Source organism: Rosa rugosa, chromosome 2 (genome assembly GCF_958449725.1).
Source record: "Rosa rugosa chromosome 2, drRosRugo1.1, whole genome shotgun sequence".
Classification (NCBI taxonomy): Eukaryota; Viridiplantae; Streptophyta; class Magnoliopsida; order Rosales; family Rosaceae; genus Rosa; species Rosa rugosa.
The window spans coordinates 21,619,782-21,638,305 of record NC_084821.1 but is presented as its reverse complement, the minus strand read 5'-3'; the positions used below and the strand labels follow the sequence as shown (position 1 = coordinate 21,638,305).

The 18,524-nt window shown below is 36.8% G+C and overlaps 1 long non-coding RNA gene across 1 annotated transcript; it reads left to right on the top strand.

Annotated features, from left to right (window-relative positions):
- Positions 1 to 2,768: 2,768 nt before the first annotated feature.
- Positions 2,769 to 5,867, top strand: LOC133734421 (uncharacterized). Its single transcript, XR_009858259.1, has 5 exons — positions 2,769 to 2,909; positions 2,992 to 3,069; positions 4,352 to 4,427; positions 4,579 to 4,692; positions 5,184 to 5,867. It is a non-coding gene; the product is annotated as an uncharacterized LOC133734421 (long non-coding RNA).
- Positions 5,868 to 18,524: the final 12,657 nt, after the last annotated feature.

Here is an 18,524-nt window from a genome sequence, read left to right as displayed (position 1 = left end):
GATAAAGAATCCGCAAAAAATGTTCATAGGCGAAATCTCTATAGAAAACAATACCCCTTAATTGAATAACGAAAACAATTGTTTCAGAATTGGCAAGCTTATATGCTTGAAACCCAATCTGAAATATTTTTTCTTGATTTCATAGACCAACAAAGTCAGAAAAATATTCAAACCCTAACAAAAGCAAAATGGAAAACGCCAACCAACTCCATTATCTCTTCTAGTCATCCTCTTGTTAAAACCATAGTCATTGATCACCTCCAAACACTCATACCAGCATCACCCTTTAAAATTGCTGGAGATGATCTTGAAGCTAAAAAACTTATTGAACAAAATAATTATACAAACCAAAGCCTAGTGACTATAGGAAATCAACTAGACAAAATAGAAACAAAAGTAGATAACATTTTTTCAAAAGTAGATAACATTTTTTCAAAAGTAAGCATCCTACCCCAAAAACAAACAGAAACACCATTAATTCACTTCAGTGACATTAATAAACCTGATTTCAAGCCTATCTCCACTACACAAAAAATTGAACAAATGTTAAAAGAACTAAAAACAAAAGCTAAACCCAGTAGACTTGCTGTCATCCATATTCATGAATCATCTTTAGAATCTTCCTCCCATTCTGACAGTGATTCTACTACGATTTCCAAAATAAATCAAACATTTAAAGACCTCCAAATACATAGGATAGCTCACCCCAAGAAACAAAATTTCAAAAACTAGACAGAACGCCCCCTGCCATTAGATATTCAACCCAGTACTTATCCTAGTAATCAGTTTTCAATCTCCTTTGATATAACATACGAATGGAACATTGATAATTTATCAGAACAAGAAATACTAAATAAATTACATCATATGTCCATGGCGGCCAATACCTATATCACCAATCATAATTTTAGCTAGCCTGAAATTATTGACATTCTCTCCACAAGATTCACAGGAATGCTTCATTCCTGGTGGCAAAAACATCTCACATTTGACTCTAGAGCGGCCATTAAACAAGTAGTTAAACATGATGAGGAAGGACTTCCAATCTTCCATGAAAACATCGGGATGGGAATTTCTGATGTTGTCAACACTTTATTCTACATAATTATTTAACACTTCATAGGCACACTTAGTCACATTACCTCTAGAATCCATGATCAACTTAACAACCTTAGATGTCCAACCTTAAGCGACTTTAAGTGGTATAAAGATGTTTTCATTTCTAGAGTTATGCTTAGAGACGATAATAACCAACCCTTTTGAAAAGAAAAATTCATAAACGGCCTACCCAAACTATTTGCTCACAAAATTAGACAAGTCCTAAGTAATGAAACTAGACACATTAATTATGATACCCTTACATATGGAAACATTATTACAGTTATTCAGAAAGAAGGATTAAATATGTGCATAGATATGAAATTAAACTCTCAAGTAAAATTATATATTAAGTTTAGCCATGCATGACAGTTTCTTCCATCAAAAAACTGTCATGCCATTCTAGCTATATTTTCAAAATTATCTTGATCATATTTTTCTTAATAACTGTACTCATTTGTATTTGAAATCAAAACAGATTAATAAGGTGGACTAACATAATTTAATTAAATCTGCAACCTCAGTTTGATGCTTGAACTCAATACAAGTCATATGTATATATATTGTATGATCATCTAAACCCTAGATATATGAAGTTTGTATGCACACGAGCTGTAGCTGCAGACAAAGTAAAAGAAGCCAAGTTATTGGGATTTAAATGAAACATTGGTGATTTAATTGAGTTGTGAAATCACTAATAAACACTTGATTAAAGCCATTTAATTTGAATTTAAATATTCAAATTATGCACTGATTAGGATAAGAACTTGTCTGAATAGATAAGGAGTTATAACCAGTTTCCTTGATGGAAGGAACTGCTATAACTGCAAAATTGTTTTATGGATTTGTTGATTCCCCTGCAAGAACATAAACTTATCTCTACATATATTCCCATCAATACAAGGAGATTGTATCGTATGAATCTTGGAGAAGGAATGGACAACACCAATCAAACTAGTGAATTACTTAAACTCAATATCTAATCTTAGTTTGACATAGAAATATGCTTTTAGCTTAGATGCATTTTCTAAACATGGAATGCAATAGGCTAGATTTATTTTACACACACACACACACATATATATATAGTCCAACACAATGTCTTGTTCTTGAAGTATCTAACAGCAACCTCCCAACTTATTCCCAACACAAGTCACCACGCCACAAGGTTAACACTCGCGTGGGAGCATTTCTATAATCTACTCTCAACTGTCTTCGAACACCAAGCTTCATCACCCAATTCTCTGGATGCAAGATCGAGAAGCTTTTGCTTTTTCATATACCATGATACACCTGCCCACACATACACTTCACACATAGGCACTCCCATCAGCTATGCACACATATACATGTAGACTAATAAATAAGACTATGCGTATTTGGCTAAGTCCAAATTCTAACCATACTAAAACTGAATACATTGTTGTTGTAGACTCCTGTTATTATTCGAGAGATTCTCTTGAGGTGTATTGTAATAAAGAGTTTTGGCATCATATCCCCCCTTATGTATTCATCCGTTTTGTTAGTAAAGGCATGAGGGCAGCCGCATAGTCTTTATTAAAAAAAAAAAAAAAAAAACTGAAATGGGAAAATGACAAACGAAATGAATAGTGACTTGACGGTTTTACCCCTTCCCCCTTTAATGAAATCATTGAGCTACCACCGAATTCTTCACGCGTCTTCCTTTTCTGTGCTCCGCAGAAGCGGATAGAAGGTGACAGGGGTAGAGATTGAGGGAGAGAGAGTGTTTATTTGCCTGGTAGAAAGAGAGACAGAGAGGTTGTTCCTCGATAGACATTGGTTTTTCCCAGGTAGGGTACATCTGTTTTTCGGAGAATTTCCTCAAACTCTTAATGCTTTGCATGTCACTGATTTTGGGTTTGGGTGGTGCAGTCATTGCTGAGATTGATATTGATTTTGGGGGCATTTGGATTTTCAATCAGGATGAGAGCAGTATCGAAATTGTCTGAGGTATGTAACATACCGTATGTTGATCCGGATAGTTGTTTTTCATTTTCTGGGAATTTGTTTTGGTGTATCAGTTGTATTAAATTCTGGGTTAGAGAATTATTGGAGTATTGGAGGCTGTAAACTCCTTAAACTCGATATAAGTTTATGCCCATTTGAATTTTTTTGGTTATGTAGTTGGATTTTGCTGGGTTCTGAATTTGAAAAGGAATCAGTAATAGAGTTCATGTTGGGTTGGTTTCGGTGAAGGACGAGGGAGAAGTAAACGGTTCTTTTTTATTTAATTTAAACTCCTTAATCAGTATTGGAGGATGACCACAAGAACAGAGACATTTAAACAAGTGGGAAGGGAGAATTAATCAGTATTGGAGAACTCCTTAATCTCTGTCCTTAAACTCCTTAAAACAAAGGAAATATTCCTTTCAAAAAATAAGATCTATGATGGAAAGACCACAAGATTTAAAGACAGTGGTGCTTCTGGGTACCTACTACTTTGATAATTAGTGTGTGTGTGTGTGTGTTGGTGTATCATATATGTGGATTGTGTGTGGAGAAATGTTGTGAATTGCTATAGAAATGATGCGATGATACATGAAGTTTGTGTATGATTCCCAACAGTAACTTTTCAACTGTCTAAAAATCTCATATCGGTTTTGGAAATGATGCGATGATGCATGAAGTTTGTGTATGATTCCCAACAGTAACTTTTCAACTGTCTAAAAATCTCATATTGGTTTTGGATTTGGGAAAACTAAAGACTTCCCTGCTACCATGAAATTACAGTATTAGAAGTTATTGGGTTTATTTTGCATCTGAAGGGATTGTTGACATTCACTAGAACTACATGTTTAAAGTAACCTCTTGCTCAAGGAACCCATCTGTAACATGCAAGGCAGTTTATAAAACAAATGAAGGTGGTGTATGAAATTCATAAACTATGACCCAGAATGGTTCAATTATAAATTCTGGGAGCCAGGAAAGAGTTCCATATATTTTTAGTGGCAGAACTCCATATAATTTCACATTGATCATACTTCCAAAATATCATATATAGATACTGATATACTGGTATTCATCATCCAAAGTCCAAACACATAGCTCCATAGAAAAGTGCATAATTTGTTCAAGAGCAGAATGACGGTAAGCCAACGTACCTCGACCTTTATTATGTGTTTTTCTTTTCTGGTCTATTAATTTCCTCACTAATTACAACATCTATCATACTTTGGTCAAAAATATCAAACTTTGATTTGAGTACATACTAATTGGATTACTGATCATGCAGACGATAGAGATGAGAGTGCATATACACTGCCCCGGATGCGAGAGCAAGGTTAGAAGTACACTTCAGAAGCTAAAAGGTACGTCAATTCGGGGTATCTGAGATTAAGGTATATCACAACCTAGCTAATAATTAAGCTCAACTGACCCGATCATGGTACGGAAAACATGATCACGCATCAATCATTTGGTGAATTACAGATCGATTTTTTGTATGTTGTTTTGGTTTAGGTATCGACAATGTTGAGATAGACATGGCTTTGCAGAAGGTCGCAGTGACCGGGTGGGCAAGGGCAAGAGGGTTGTCTTTTTGAAGTAGCTTTCTACTGGTGCTTTTGGTCACTGGTATGTTTTCTTTTTCGTAACTGAGTGAGAAATTGTTTTTGCTTTTGGTTACCAAGTAGTGCCTTTTCTGTTCATGTCCCTGTGATCAATGTACATTTAGTTCGTTATGTTTGTGTGTCATTGTGCTGCTGGTTAATTTTGTTTTGGGAACTATCAGAACCTGTGGTATTAAAGTGATTAGGAGAACTTGATATTAAGTTCAAGAGAACTATTCAGCTGATAACCTGCTCATACGTGTGTTTCGTACAAAGCTAATTGTTTAACCTGTGAGGTTCAAGTGATTAATTTTTATTAGAGTGCTTGATATGAAGTTCTCTAGAACTGATCAGCTGTCGGTCAAAAATCTGCTCATTTCTTTTTTACGAAGCTAATTGGAGTAATATCTGTTGGTGTGCCTGGCAACTTTTCATCAACATGTTCATGCCTCATCACTATTTTTCTTTCAAGTATTGTATCTCAATATTTTGCTCACTGTGTTTCTGCCTGTCCAGGGCCATTTAAGATTAATGGTGTTCCTCTTAGACGGGTGAACCAATCTTATGTTATTGGAACTTCAACCAAGGTTAACATCTCTGGTGTTAACGTGGAGAATTTTGATGACAAGTCCTTTGCCAAGGAGGGTCAAAAGAAAAAAAGAAGGGAGAAGGCGAGTTCTTTGAAGTGGAGGAGGTGCTTCGATTCTTATTTCCGATGAGGGATGACTTGCCATGCCACTCTCCTCACAAGCAAAGACATGTTTTATAAAGCCCTACTCCAAGTTCAAGATACCTTTCAAGTTTAAGAATCGTATAAAGCCCTACTCCAAGTTCAATATACCTTCCTACTTTAAGAATTGAGATGCTTAAAACTTTAAAAGTGCCTTATTTACTGTTAGTATTCTTAATAATTCATACTCTACTCTCTTCAACAGAACTGCATATCTAGGGTGCCAAAATGAAAACCAACTTTGACCCTTCACAAATTGTTCGGAGACTGGCCGGCATGTCTTTCTTCTCGATCAATTTAGTACGTATAAAATTCAGTAAGCAAAGAAACGGCAGCATTGCGCGGGCCTTTTTGCTAGTTTCCAACGATTGTGCGTACATATCATATCCATTCTTAATTAATGGGTTTATCTCAAAGCTTAGGTGTATACATTGTGTTCGATTTAAGGTACCTGGTCTTATATTTGCTTCTTGGTATTAGAATTGCACATGGTATCGTTCAAAATAGCAACAAAATTTTCATCCAAACCCACTCTAAGTCATTCTAGACCAATGTTTATGCAAAATGATAATTGTACATAACATTCTATATAGGCTCCGCCATGAATCACCATGCCTATAGTATACACTTTCCTCATAGAAATACAAGCAAGCTAGCTGTTCTTAATCAATTAAACTATGTAAGAAAAATACTTATCACTTGTTTTGTTTGGAGGAAACACGTTCACTCTTATGCGGACAAGGCCAAATAAGACATTTGCGGTCATTATTCGATCACATGGAGCGTCGTGTTTAGATAACTCCAACATGATTCGGTACTCGGACCAACTACAATTCTTAATATCCTCCGATCTGCACAAAATAAGTTAATGTATCTCACTTCATGCTCTTTCAATTAGAGCTATTGATATGCCTTAACATGCTCTCATGATTTTTAAGCATGTTTATAACACGCGTTATATATTTAGTAGCGCACTTACTATGTTTCACATGTGAAACAAACATGCCATGCTTCTATTTAATTGCAATTCAATTAAATATACATGTGACACTCACTTAAGCAAACTAAGTCATGTTTAGATATTTATGACTCAATTAGACACACTCAAATTATGACTTGTATAGGTTACGACTCACTTGGGCGTTGAGCATGGCCACAACTTGCTTGGGTCACGCTCCGCATGCTTGCACAACGCCTACCTGCTCGCCTACAACCAAGTTGCTCAGATACAACCCCAACTGGCTCGAACATAATCTAACACACTCTAATTAGGCCTTACTATTTCAACATGTTCAACACTATCCATCGTGCACCACTCACAAATTTTATATGGATACCCATCACACCTGCCATTATCTATTATGCATGTTACATAGCCATAAAATCCACATAATATTACTTACTATGCTTATTTATCGTTGTTCATACAATCAGAAAAATTTACATGTACTCTATATATGTAAATATTTTGTCTAGCCTCCAATCACCATACTTTGTACAACTCACACACAATAATCAAGCTCTCCCCACTGGAAAAAGACCTAATGGGTCTAGACTCCACGAGTATGTGATCCACCGCCCCTACCTATGGCAAGGCTACGCCTTAACTACAGTAGTCTCCACGAGACTCTGCAGTAAAGTTACTCTTCAAGAAAGGAGCTAGGGGGAGCTAGGGACAGGACAATATGCCCAGGACAGCCATTGATCTAGCAAGTATCCCCGGATGCTAGGGTTCTAAACTTATGCTCACTACCTAATGCAGATTCCTGTCATTAAATAATTATTTGTCCATGCTGGAAGGTCTAGTATGTGCCTACCTGAAAGGGCATAAGCGTTTGCTTAGACAAAAATTCTGGGTTGACAATGCACTCGCACTAATTATGCTCAATATACGACACAAATACACACTTTGGTATCAACTATGCAAGAAAAATCTCCTTAACTGGGGAATTTGGAGGCTCGTAGATACGACCTATTGCCAAACGTAATTAGCAACGGTTATGCTCATGCCTTATGGCATCACCCTCGAGCTACCCATTCATTCCATATGGCACGCTCGAACTCTTTGCTTATGCTTTATGGCCACCCTAGAGCTTATGCTTATGTCTCACGAGCATCCCCGAACTTTACGCTTTTGCCTTCTGGGCATTCTCGAGCTACCAACTCTTGCCTTCCTACCATCTATGAACTTAATGCTCTTGCCTGCCTGACACCCCTAGCTACCCGCTCTTGCCTTCTCAGCATCCCAAAGCCTAATGCTCTTGCCTTCCCCGCATCCCTTAGCTTAATGCTCTTGCCTTGCCACCATCTCCGAGCTACGCACTCTTGTCTTTCCCGCATCCCTGAGCTTAACGTTATTGCCTTCAAGGCACCCCCGAGCTACCTGCTCTTGCCTTTCTGACATTCCCGAGCTTAATGCTCACGCCTTCCTGGCACACCAGGTGTTATACTCATGCTTTCCTAGCACTCCCGAGCTATATTCATGCCTTCTCGGCATAGCTCACGTTAATGGAACATTGAATTCTTCTACTCTTATTGATTGCAACAATGGAATTCTTTTTACCATTAATGTGATAAAACATTAAAGCTAGCATAACATTGGCATACTCATGACCCATGAGTTATAGCTTGGGTCGACCCCGTCAAGTTAACCTCCTTAACTTGACTTCGTTCACTCCCACGTGATAGAGAGTCCTCCTCATAAACTGAAGTCTCATTAACGCAACCCTGTTTGTTTCCACACAAACGAGAGTCCGCGCTAACTCAAATCCTCATTAACGCAACCTTGTTTGTTTCTACACAAACAAGAGTCCACTTTAACTCGAGCCTCATTAACGCAACTCTGTTTCCCTCCATGCAAACGAGAGTCCACGAGTGTTAACTCTAGTCCTCACATATGCTCACACACAAATGAGAGCCTTTTTTCCCTCGACCTCGTTCACTTCCATGTGAAGCGATGAACCTCGTTCATTTTCTTGTGCGCATCACACACTTACACATCATATGCTCATTCTTATCATGCTTGCATAACCATGTGCATTCTCGAATCCATATATCATAGTCGAACATACTCGGCACCATTCACATATACATCATCATGTATAATGCACCTCATACATTCATATCGGCGCAAGTCACATACATTTGCCAAATACAACAAGCATTCTACAGGCACAGCTTCTAGCTTTATTTTGCAATTAACTCTGTGATTTGAGAACCCCCACCCCCCCCCCCCTCCCCCCCTCCCCCCGTTGATACTGAGTTTGTAAAGATTGGAGTCCTCCTTGTTTGCAGAGTTCGTGGACTTATAAGGGCACGTCACTTATGCTTAATGACATCATGTTTATAACTCCTAAACCAAGAAACTCCTTTACTTCGGGACTTGTACATACCTCCACTAGTATGCCTAATTTACTATGTCACCAAGCATAATTGACACCCTTTTGGTGGGCGCATGAGTCATGGTGGGATCCGATCGCGACATGCATCTTGTAGCCCGACATCCAAATTATCCCATAGTGGTCGAAGGCGGTCAAGACCTTGCTAGGAGGCCACCCTCCTGACCTTACCAAGATGCCTTCATGACAAGCATTTCTATACTAGAAAAGAACTTTGTGTCCCACACTGAAAAACATGTAAAAGAATGAGCTTCCCTTCCCTATAAAAGGGGACTCCTTCCCACTTAGAAAATCATCCCATTACATATTTTGTAATCCTCTTCAGCCGCAAGGCTAAACGCATAGCGAAAGCTTTCAAGTGGACGTAGCCTCCCTAAATCGGAAGGTGAACCATTATACTTCTTGTCTTCACTTACTCTATCTTTTCTCTCTAACTTTTATGAGATCCTCCGGCTCTCAACATTAACATAACTATTGTTGAATCATCTCTTTGGAGCGTTACCCATTCATTCTACATCTTACTCTAAGCAGTTAAAAGATAATTTGGTTTATATTTCAACAATCTCTCTTTTGTTCCTTCTATACTTTGTAGACATCAAAATGTTAGTGAAATAAAAACTTACTAATCAAATCAATCCACATCAATAATTTCACATTCGCGGTAACTCCGGTAAGTGACTCGTTAAGAAAGCTATTACCATAGACGAAATTTGTCTACATTCAATGTGCTAAATCAAGAAGTTAATCAATGTTAAAAGAAATATAAATTATCTTGATTAACGGGAACAAATAAATAATTGCATTAACTTAAAAAAAAAATAATTACATTAATTGACAAAAATTATTTAATTAATAGGATTAATTTACATTAAAAGTTAATTTAAATTATTAGCTAAATCAAACGAAATCATTTAAGTTCCAAATCAAACCGAATTAGGACTTGATTGTGTTCAACTCTCTTTTGGCAGGCGGTCAACTATTCATTTGTGGCAACGTTGGTGTAGTTGTGGTTGTAGGCGTGCCAGCACCTTTGGGTGCACTTTCGCCAGCTGTTAGTATTCCTGGCGCTTCCTAACTTTCTTTCCTAGCGACCATGTACCAGAGTGGGACAAATCTAGGCGAAGTCTGCCAGTTATCTGGAGTAAAAACTTGATGATCTCGACAACGGGCTTGGGGAGTGACTGGCTTGTTCCTCCTTCACGTCAACCATGGTGGCTGACCAAATCAATACTATATCTATAAGATATAGCAGAGCTTCAATGTAGGGCGAGATGACTCATTAACCTGAGTATCCAATGTGTGGTGCCAACTCGCTGTTCTGAGTTTCCAAGAGGTGCAACTCTTTGATCCAAGTAGCGAGGATTGACGGCTCATTGCTCTGAGCTTCCAAGAGTTGAACTACTTGTCACAAGTTCGCGGTGAGGTTTAGACTCCACAGAGTACTTCTAGGGAGATTTAGGTTTAGTAGTGTGGTAAGTTGTTGTGTGTTTTGCAAGTTCGCCCTAGCCCTCTTTAGATAGAGGCTGGTTTTGTGATCACCAAGCAAGAAGTCCTTATTTCGCTCGGTTTCTCCTACTAAAATATTCGCCTTGATCCTGAATCTTAGTAGGAAATCCATCATAATCTTCTTCTCAGATCCTTATTATTCAAACCTACCAATCAGCTCTAAATTCCTTCCAAAACGAGGAGTCCTGAGACGGTAAACCCTAAACTTTTTCTTGCTGGGTTTTAATGCACATAAGAAACTCAAAATGGGCCGTAAGTATTGGCTTGTTAATGCCCTATAACACCATTAGTCATGGGCCTATTATTTTGGGCTCAAATAGATTGCACAAATTAATGAATGATACTCCAGGGTTCCAAATTGAGACTCAATTGCATTTATATAAATAAGGGTCATTTGCTCATAAGAGGGAGCCTTTAGAATTTCAAACGAAACTCTTTCAAGAAGAAAACTCTCTATAAGGTCCAATACTTAAACACCCAAGTTCTTCATCAAGCTCGTGGAGAATCAACAAGCACCAGACACACACATTGATTCATCCACCATCAAAGCCAAAGAACACTTACCACGTGACATGCATCGCTCGTGGTTCAAGTCTGGTCAATATTAAGTTTTCACAACCCTTAATTAAGCCAATGATTACCACGTGACACTACTCGTGGTTCAAGTCCGATCAAGATCAAGCTTTCACGGCCCTTGATTCAAGCCTCATCTTCAAAATCCGCCAAGTAGGACATTGAAGATACACATCGTTCGATTCAAAATCAAGTGATCATCACCCTTAAATCAACCCAAACTTGGAGATCGAATAAGAGGAATATTCTTGTAAAAGAATAGAGCAACAGAGATTGTAACCTACAACTTTGTTGAATTAATTCAAATTATTTTGTATACATATTTCGTGGTTATTTATTTAATTTTCAAGAAATCGTGTTTGTATGTCTGTACTACTAGAGTTGTACAAGAATCATAACGCTACTAGCCAACATGAGCTTAAATTGCATGGCCCCAAAAAAAAGTTCGTCAAGTTGAAGAACTCAAAAAAAAAAAAAAAAAAAAAAAAATTAGAACAAAAACAAAAGAAGAGAAATTTTGAACTACGTAATGACTTGATCTTTTCTTCGGAAGGGTACATATGCAGCTCAAAAATTTGGGTTCAATCAAACCAAAACAAAAATGTATAGTTGCTTGTATATCCTTCTACACAGTCTGCGGATTCTGTAAGTGCCAAGATTTCATAGTTTTCCGCCAAATCAAGGAATTGATGTGTAAGGTCTGAAGTCCCAAGATATACAAGGATCACGACTCTACGCCGTCTGCGGATCCTGTGCGTCCCAAGATTTCAGAGTTTTCCTCCAAATCAAAGAAGTGATGTTAAAATCTGAAGTCCCAAGAAATACGAGGATGACGACTACACGCGACTGCGGATCTTGTCAGTGCTAAGTGTTATACTGAATGAGCAAATATATAATCCAAGGATCAAATCACGAAACATAAACACACACATGAATCAATACTAATATGATCTAGTGCTACATGGTTTGAGCATAATACCTGATTCTTGAATCGAAGACATCTTGAGTTGTTTCTTGAATAATCACGTGTAGTTACTCAGGTCAAGGTCTTCTGCTCTTCTCTAATCTCAAGCTCCTTCAATGGGGCATGACTTATGCTTATTGTTGTAGAGAGAACAGGGACCCCAAGCACTTAATTTATATTAGATGATTAATCCTAAGAATCCTCCCATAAAGATATTTCTTAAGAATCAAGTCATCCCAATAAGTGTCCTAATGTATCACTGATTTGCAGATTTCCTTGTAATCTAAGTAATGAATCCCTAACCAACAAAGCTTGATATATTTAGCTTATTTGGTCTCTAGGTATAGTACTCTTCTTACATCTCCTATTAATTAGAATATCGTTTTATCTAGGACAGTTTACTTAATCATAGATAATGATGAGTTCACTTCAAGTTCTAACAATCTCCCACTTGAACCATCATATTCTATGCACTGTACTGAACCAAAACTTATTCCAACAATAGCTAAAGTGTGCACTGAGATACAAGCGTACTTAGATTCATTCAATTCAGTCAAAACACAGCATCCAATACTGAATCCAGAAATAAGCAAGTTCAAAAGAGCAAGCTTGTTCAAGACCACAAGTAAAAGCTACTGCATTTCACATGAACTATTTTAACTTCCTGATATGATACAATCAAGCAACAAAATATATCATTCTGCAGACATTGCTTGACAACAGTCCAAACTTAATCATTTTGACTATCAAAATATAATGCAAACATATTTAACCAAACACCAGTGGATTGCAGTTTGCTTCCAGACTGAATATATGCATATACCAATCCACCTGATCAAAGAACTGGTAAAATAACAGCAACCTCAATATTCAAAATAAAAGAATGAATAAATAAACTGTAAATATCACTTGAATAATACCTCAATTTTATTAATTCCAAAATACAGTACAATCAATTTCTGTAACATAACTAAACACAGAAATTTAAAACTGAGCCAAATAAAAACTAACTTAAAACAATTTTTCTTAAAACATTTTTCTCCCACTGAACTCAAGCATCACTCAGACTCGACAAAATCCCCATGTTCTTAGAATGTTCCTTAAAAACTGCAACTGATAAGGCTTTTGTAAATGGATCTGCTAGCTGATCTTCAACCTTGATTCCAGAAATCTCAACTTCTCCATCTTTCACTCTCTTCCTGATGCTATAAAACTTTAAGTCTATATGCTTGGAATTATTTGACCTGTTGCTATTCTTACTGAAAAATACTGCAGCTTCATTATCACAGAATACCTTCAATTTCCCATCAACAAGTTCACTTAACACTTTAGTCTCTAAAATGAAATTTCTGATCCATAGTCCTTCACATACACCTTCATATATAGCAATCATCTCTGCCTGCATTGTGGAAGTAGCTATTAAAGATTGTTTCATTGTCTTCCAAGCTACTGCTCCACCTGCAAGCATGTACACATAGCCACAAGTGGACTTCATAGATGCAGGATAATTTCCAGCAAAATCAGAATCTGTAAAGCCAACTAGTTCTAGTCTATTCACACGTTTATACACCAGCATATGATTTTTGGTTCTTTGCAGATACCTCAAAACTTTCTTGCCAGCTGTTCAATGTTCATGTCCAGGATTTGACTGAAATCTGGATAACATTCCTACTGAAAATGACAGGTCTGGCCTTGTACAAACTTGTGCATACATTAGACTCCCCACTAGCCTAGCATATGGTATCGACTCCATTTCAGTTTTCTCAATATCAGTTTTAGGACACTGATTCTTTGTTAGCTTATCTCCCTTAGACATTGGAACTTCACCATTAGCACAGGTTTCCATTCCAAATCTTTTAAGAATTTTTGAAATGTAATTTTGTTGAGACAATCCCAACAGTCCCTACTTCCTATCTCTCTTAATCTCAATTCCTAGTACATATGATGCTTCTCCTAGATCTTTCATGTCAAAGTTCTTTGACAGGAAAGCTTTAGTGTCTTTTAGCAATTTAACATTGCTGCTAGCAAGGAGAATATCATCTACATACAGGATAAGAAAGATAAAATTATTTCCAACTACTCTGAGATAAACACATTCATCAACAATATTTTCTGTAAAACCAAAAGATGAAATTATTGAGTCAAATTTCTTATACCACTGCCTACTAGCTTGTTTGAGTCCATAAATAGATTTCTTAAGTCTACAGACCATGCTTTCTTTTCCTGGTTCAATAAAACCTTCAGGCTGTGCCATGAAGATCTCCTCCTCCAGCTCTCCATTTAAGAAAGCCATTTTTACATCCATTTGATGTAATTCCAGATCATAATGAGCTACTAGAGCCATTATGATTCTAAAGGAATCTTTAGTTGAAACAGGTGAGAAGGTTTCTGTAAAATCTATTCCTTCCTTTTGTGTAAAACCCTTAGCAACTAGTCTAGCTTTATGTCTCTCTATGTTACCTCCTGCATCTCTTTTGGTTTTAAAAACCCACTTGCAGCCAATAGGTTTATGATTTTCCTTTGGCCTCACGAGTTCCCACACTCCATTCTTGTACATGGAATCAAGCTCTACAATCATAGCTTGAGTCCATGCATCAGAGTCTTCACTTCCAATTGCTTGTTTGAAAGAGGTGGGGTCATTATCATCTGACAATGTGGCTTCTACTTCATTCAAATAAACTTCATAAATGTCACCTTCACCACCATACTTTGGTTTTCTGGTTCTTTGGGATCTTCTAGGTTCCTGAACTGGATTTTGAGCTGGCTCTTGCTCAGGTTGTGGTTCAGGTTCAGGTGCAGGTTCAGGTTCAACTGCCGGTTCAAATCCAATTTCAGGTCCAGCCATTTCCAAATCTAAGTTTCCTGGTTCTAAGATCACATTATCTACATTTGAGACTGAATTTTGATATAGGTTTTCTACTGTATCCAAGCTTAATGAACTTCCTTGACTGCTAGGCATAACTGCAACATTATCCACATTCTCTGCAATTTCTTCAAAATCAGAAGACAAATCTTCAAAAATTGTATTGCAGACACTTTCACTTAAGAATTTAACTTGGTGTGTCTCAAAAATTCTAGGTGAATGATGTGATGCATAAAGTCTATAACCCTTTGATTTTTCACAATAACCTATAAAATGACAACTCACAGATTTTGGATCGAGTTTACTTAAATTTGGATTGTAAATTCTTGCCTCAGCTTTACAACCCCATACATGGCAGTGATGTAAACTAGGTTGCCTACCACACCACATTTCGAATGGTGTTTTATCCAAAGATTTGCTTGGGGACCTGTTGCAAAGATAGTTTGCAGTTTTCAAGGCTTCTCCCCAAAGCATTTTAGGCAATCCAAAAGTACACATCATACTTCTTACCATATTCAATAGAGTTCTATTTTTCCTCTCAGCTACACCATTTTGTTGGGGATTATATGGTGTTGTATACTGAGCCTTTATGCCTACTTCTTGTAGATATAAAGCAAATGGACCCTTTTGTTGTCCTTGCTCAGTATATTTGCCATAAAACTCTCCCCCCCTATTAGACCTCACAATTTTAATTTTCAAATCCAACTGGTGTTCAACCTCAGTTTTGAAAATTTTAAAAGCCTTAAGTGATTGTGATTTTTCTGATAACAGGTATATGTAACAATATCTGGAAAAATCATCTACGAATGTGATAAAATAAACGTTTCCACATATAGTTCTATGTCTGAATGGTCCACAAATATCTGTGTGTATCAATTCTAACAGTTTCTTGCTTCTGTTAGCATCTTTCTTTCTTAAGTTTGTCATTTTTCCTTTAAAGCACTTAATACAATTCTCAAGATCTGTAAAATTCAATTCTGGCAGTGTTTTATTCTTAACAAGTGTTTGCAATCTATCTTTTGAAATGTGGCCTAGTCTCCTGTGCCAAAAATATGCCGATTTTTCATCATGCAAGATTCTTTTAACACCAGTAATGATGTGTTATTACTGTTTTCAACAAGTAAAGTTTCTTGTTGAGGCAATGAACAATTCAATTTCAAATAGTCATTTATCATAACACCAGAACCAAACACTGAATAATCATTAAGCAAAAAATCAAGAGAACTCTTGAAAATTTTTATTCGACTAGAACCAATGTAAAAGTTACATCCATTCTTGACCAAAAGACTAATAGAAAGCAAATTCCTCTTAATTGAGGGAATGTAATAAACACTATCTAAAACCAGAAAATTTCCTAATCCCAAATCTAATCTTAATGTCCCTACTGCCTTCACTGCAACCCTCATTCCATTGCCAACGCAGATGTTGACTTCATCACTTCTTGGCTTCCTCTTCTTTATGAATCCCTGCAATGAATTTGTAATATGTAAGGGACTGCCAGAGTCTAACTAATATGAATGAGGTTCTATGTTAACAAAATTAACTTCTAAAGAAAAAGTTTCTAAAAGATTAACATAATTAATCTTACCCTTTTTCACAAGCCATGCTTTAAATCCTGAATAGTCCTTCTTCATGTGTCCTACTTTCTTACAAAAATAGCACTTGAACTTGAAAGGCTTATTGGCTTTTGCTGCAGCGTTTCCAGATGGCTTAGTAATGGTCTTAGTGGCTTTAAGCTTATTCTTCTTCCACTTTGGCTTTTCTACTAGATTTATTGCAGTTGCAGGTTCCTTTTCTTTCTTCATCCTCTCTTCCTCATCAACACAAATTGAGATCAGCTCATCTACGGTCCAGGTTCCCTTCTGAGAGTTATAACTGGTTCTAAGTCCACTGAAACTGCTAGGTAAGGAATGCAGTGCAACATGCACCACCTGGTCGTCATTGACTCCCATAAGTAGCTCTCTAAGCCTAGCATTTATGTTGATAAGCTTCAATAGATGTTCTCTAACTCCCCCAGTACCACTGTACCCAAGATCATGGAAAGACTTGGACAGTCTTGCAGCTTCAGCTTTTTCACTCTCCTTAAATTTTCTTTCTATTGCCTCCATATAGTCATTGGCTAATTCAGGCTCCTCAATACTACCTCTCACTGTGTCAGACATGGTATTCCTCATAACATTTTTGGCCATCCTGTTAGCCCTATACCAAGCTCTAGCCTCCTTTCTATCCTCTGCAGTACTTTCTTCAGTTAAGGGTTCAGGTTGGTCATCAGTGAACAAAGATCCATATTTTCATGCATCATCAAATAGTGTTCCAGAGAACTCTTCCAAGCTCTAAAATTAGTGCCATTCAGAATTAGAACATTGTTCAAATTCATGTAAAGATTTCCTAGGGAGCAAAACAAGAAAAATAATGTAAGTTTTAGTTTCAAAATAAAACTGAAAATCTTGACATAAACCATTCTGCACATTAAGTGTTATTTCTTAAGCAGTTCATAAAACACATAGCAGAACAATGTTAGAGATCAAAAGCAACTAAACACCCCAAAAATGAAGACAATATCAGGCAACACTTTTATAGCAGAAGACAAGATATTCTAAAGTTTCTTGATCATTGGACCACAATAAGTGAGTTCAAGTTATATTAAAGACAATCATCATCTTAGTGACAGAAGAAAAGTCTTTAAAATCCATATATGAACTCAAAAACATGTACAATGCTGTTTTACAATTTAAATTTTATAATTCAAAACTTCATTGGAAGACATAATTTATATGATTTAAAGAGTAAAAACACAAACTGGTCATTCTTAACTTAATGAGTTCCTTGTAAATATTAACAGAAAATTGCTTTGTGCAACATGTATCTACTAATATTTACTGAAAAACACAGACCCCAGTGAGGTTTCAAAACATATTTCAATCCAAAATAATTTTGGTCACTGTATTGATAACCTACAATTTTCTTAAAGAACGCAGAACACACACATAGGGAGATCTTAATTCTAATCATAAATGTCATATTTCAATTGCAGATATAGAATCCTCACAGCATATCAAAAAACACAATCTTCAATACATGTTCACAGATATACTAGCATTCGATTCAAAAATCACTCAAAACACATAACAACCATAGTATGTAAATTTCATCCGGTCACCATCTACTCTAGCCTAGGTGCACGCCGGGAATGCTTCTAGTGTTCTTGTGCTTCAACATAGATCAAAAATTACTTTGAATCGAAATAAAAATTTCCAGAAAAGCCTAACCTTGAATCCTTACAATTTGCTGCATAATTGTTAGCGGAAGCATGAATCTTTTAATCGAAAGCAGCAAGCGATCAATTCAGCTTCTCAATCCGCAGTGTTTGGAGTCACGAATTCCATAGAGGACATAAACGTCCTCTGCGCTTTCAATCCCAGACCAAGAACCCTAATTCCCAAATCATATACAACCATTAGAGTATAACGGTCATCTGCAGAGGGATTCTGAATGAAGTTTGGGTCCGGGTCAGCGCCTGCGGGTTTTGGGCCGAAAAGATTTCTTAAATTTGTCCCACTCGTGGACTATTTCTTTAGCAAGGCTTAGGTTTGAAATATTGTAATTTTTCTGAAAATAAAACTTTGGTTCTTCTAATTTTTGATTAATCAAAACGATTTATGTTTGTGAAAACCCTTTAGCTCTGATACCAATTGTTATATTGAATGAGCAAATATATAATCCAAGGATCAAATCACGAAACATAAACACACACATGAATCAATACGAATATGATCTAGTGCTACATGGTTTGAGCATAATACCTGATTCTTGAATAGAAGAC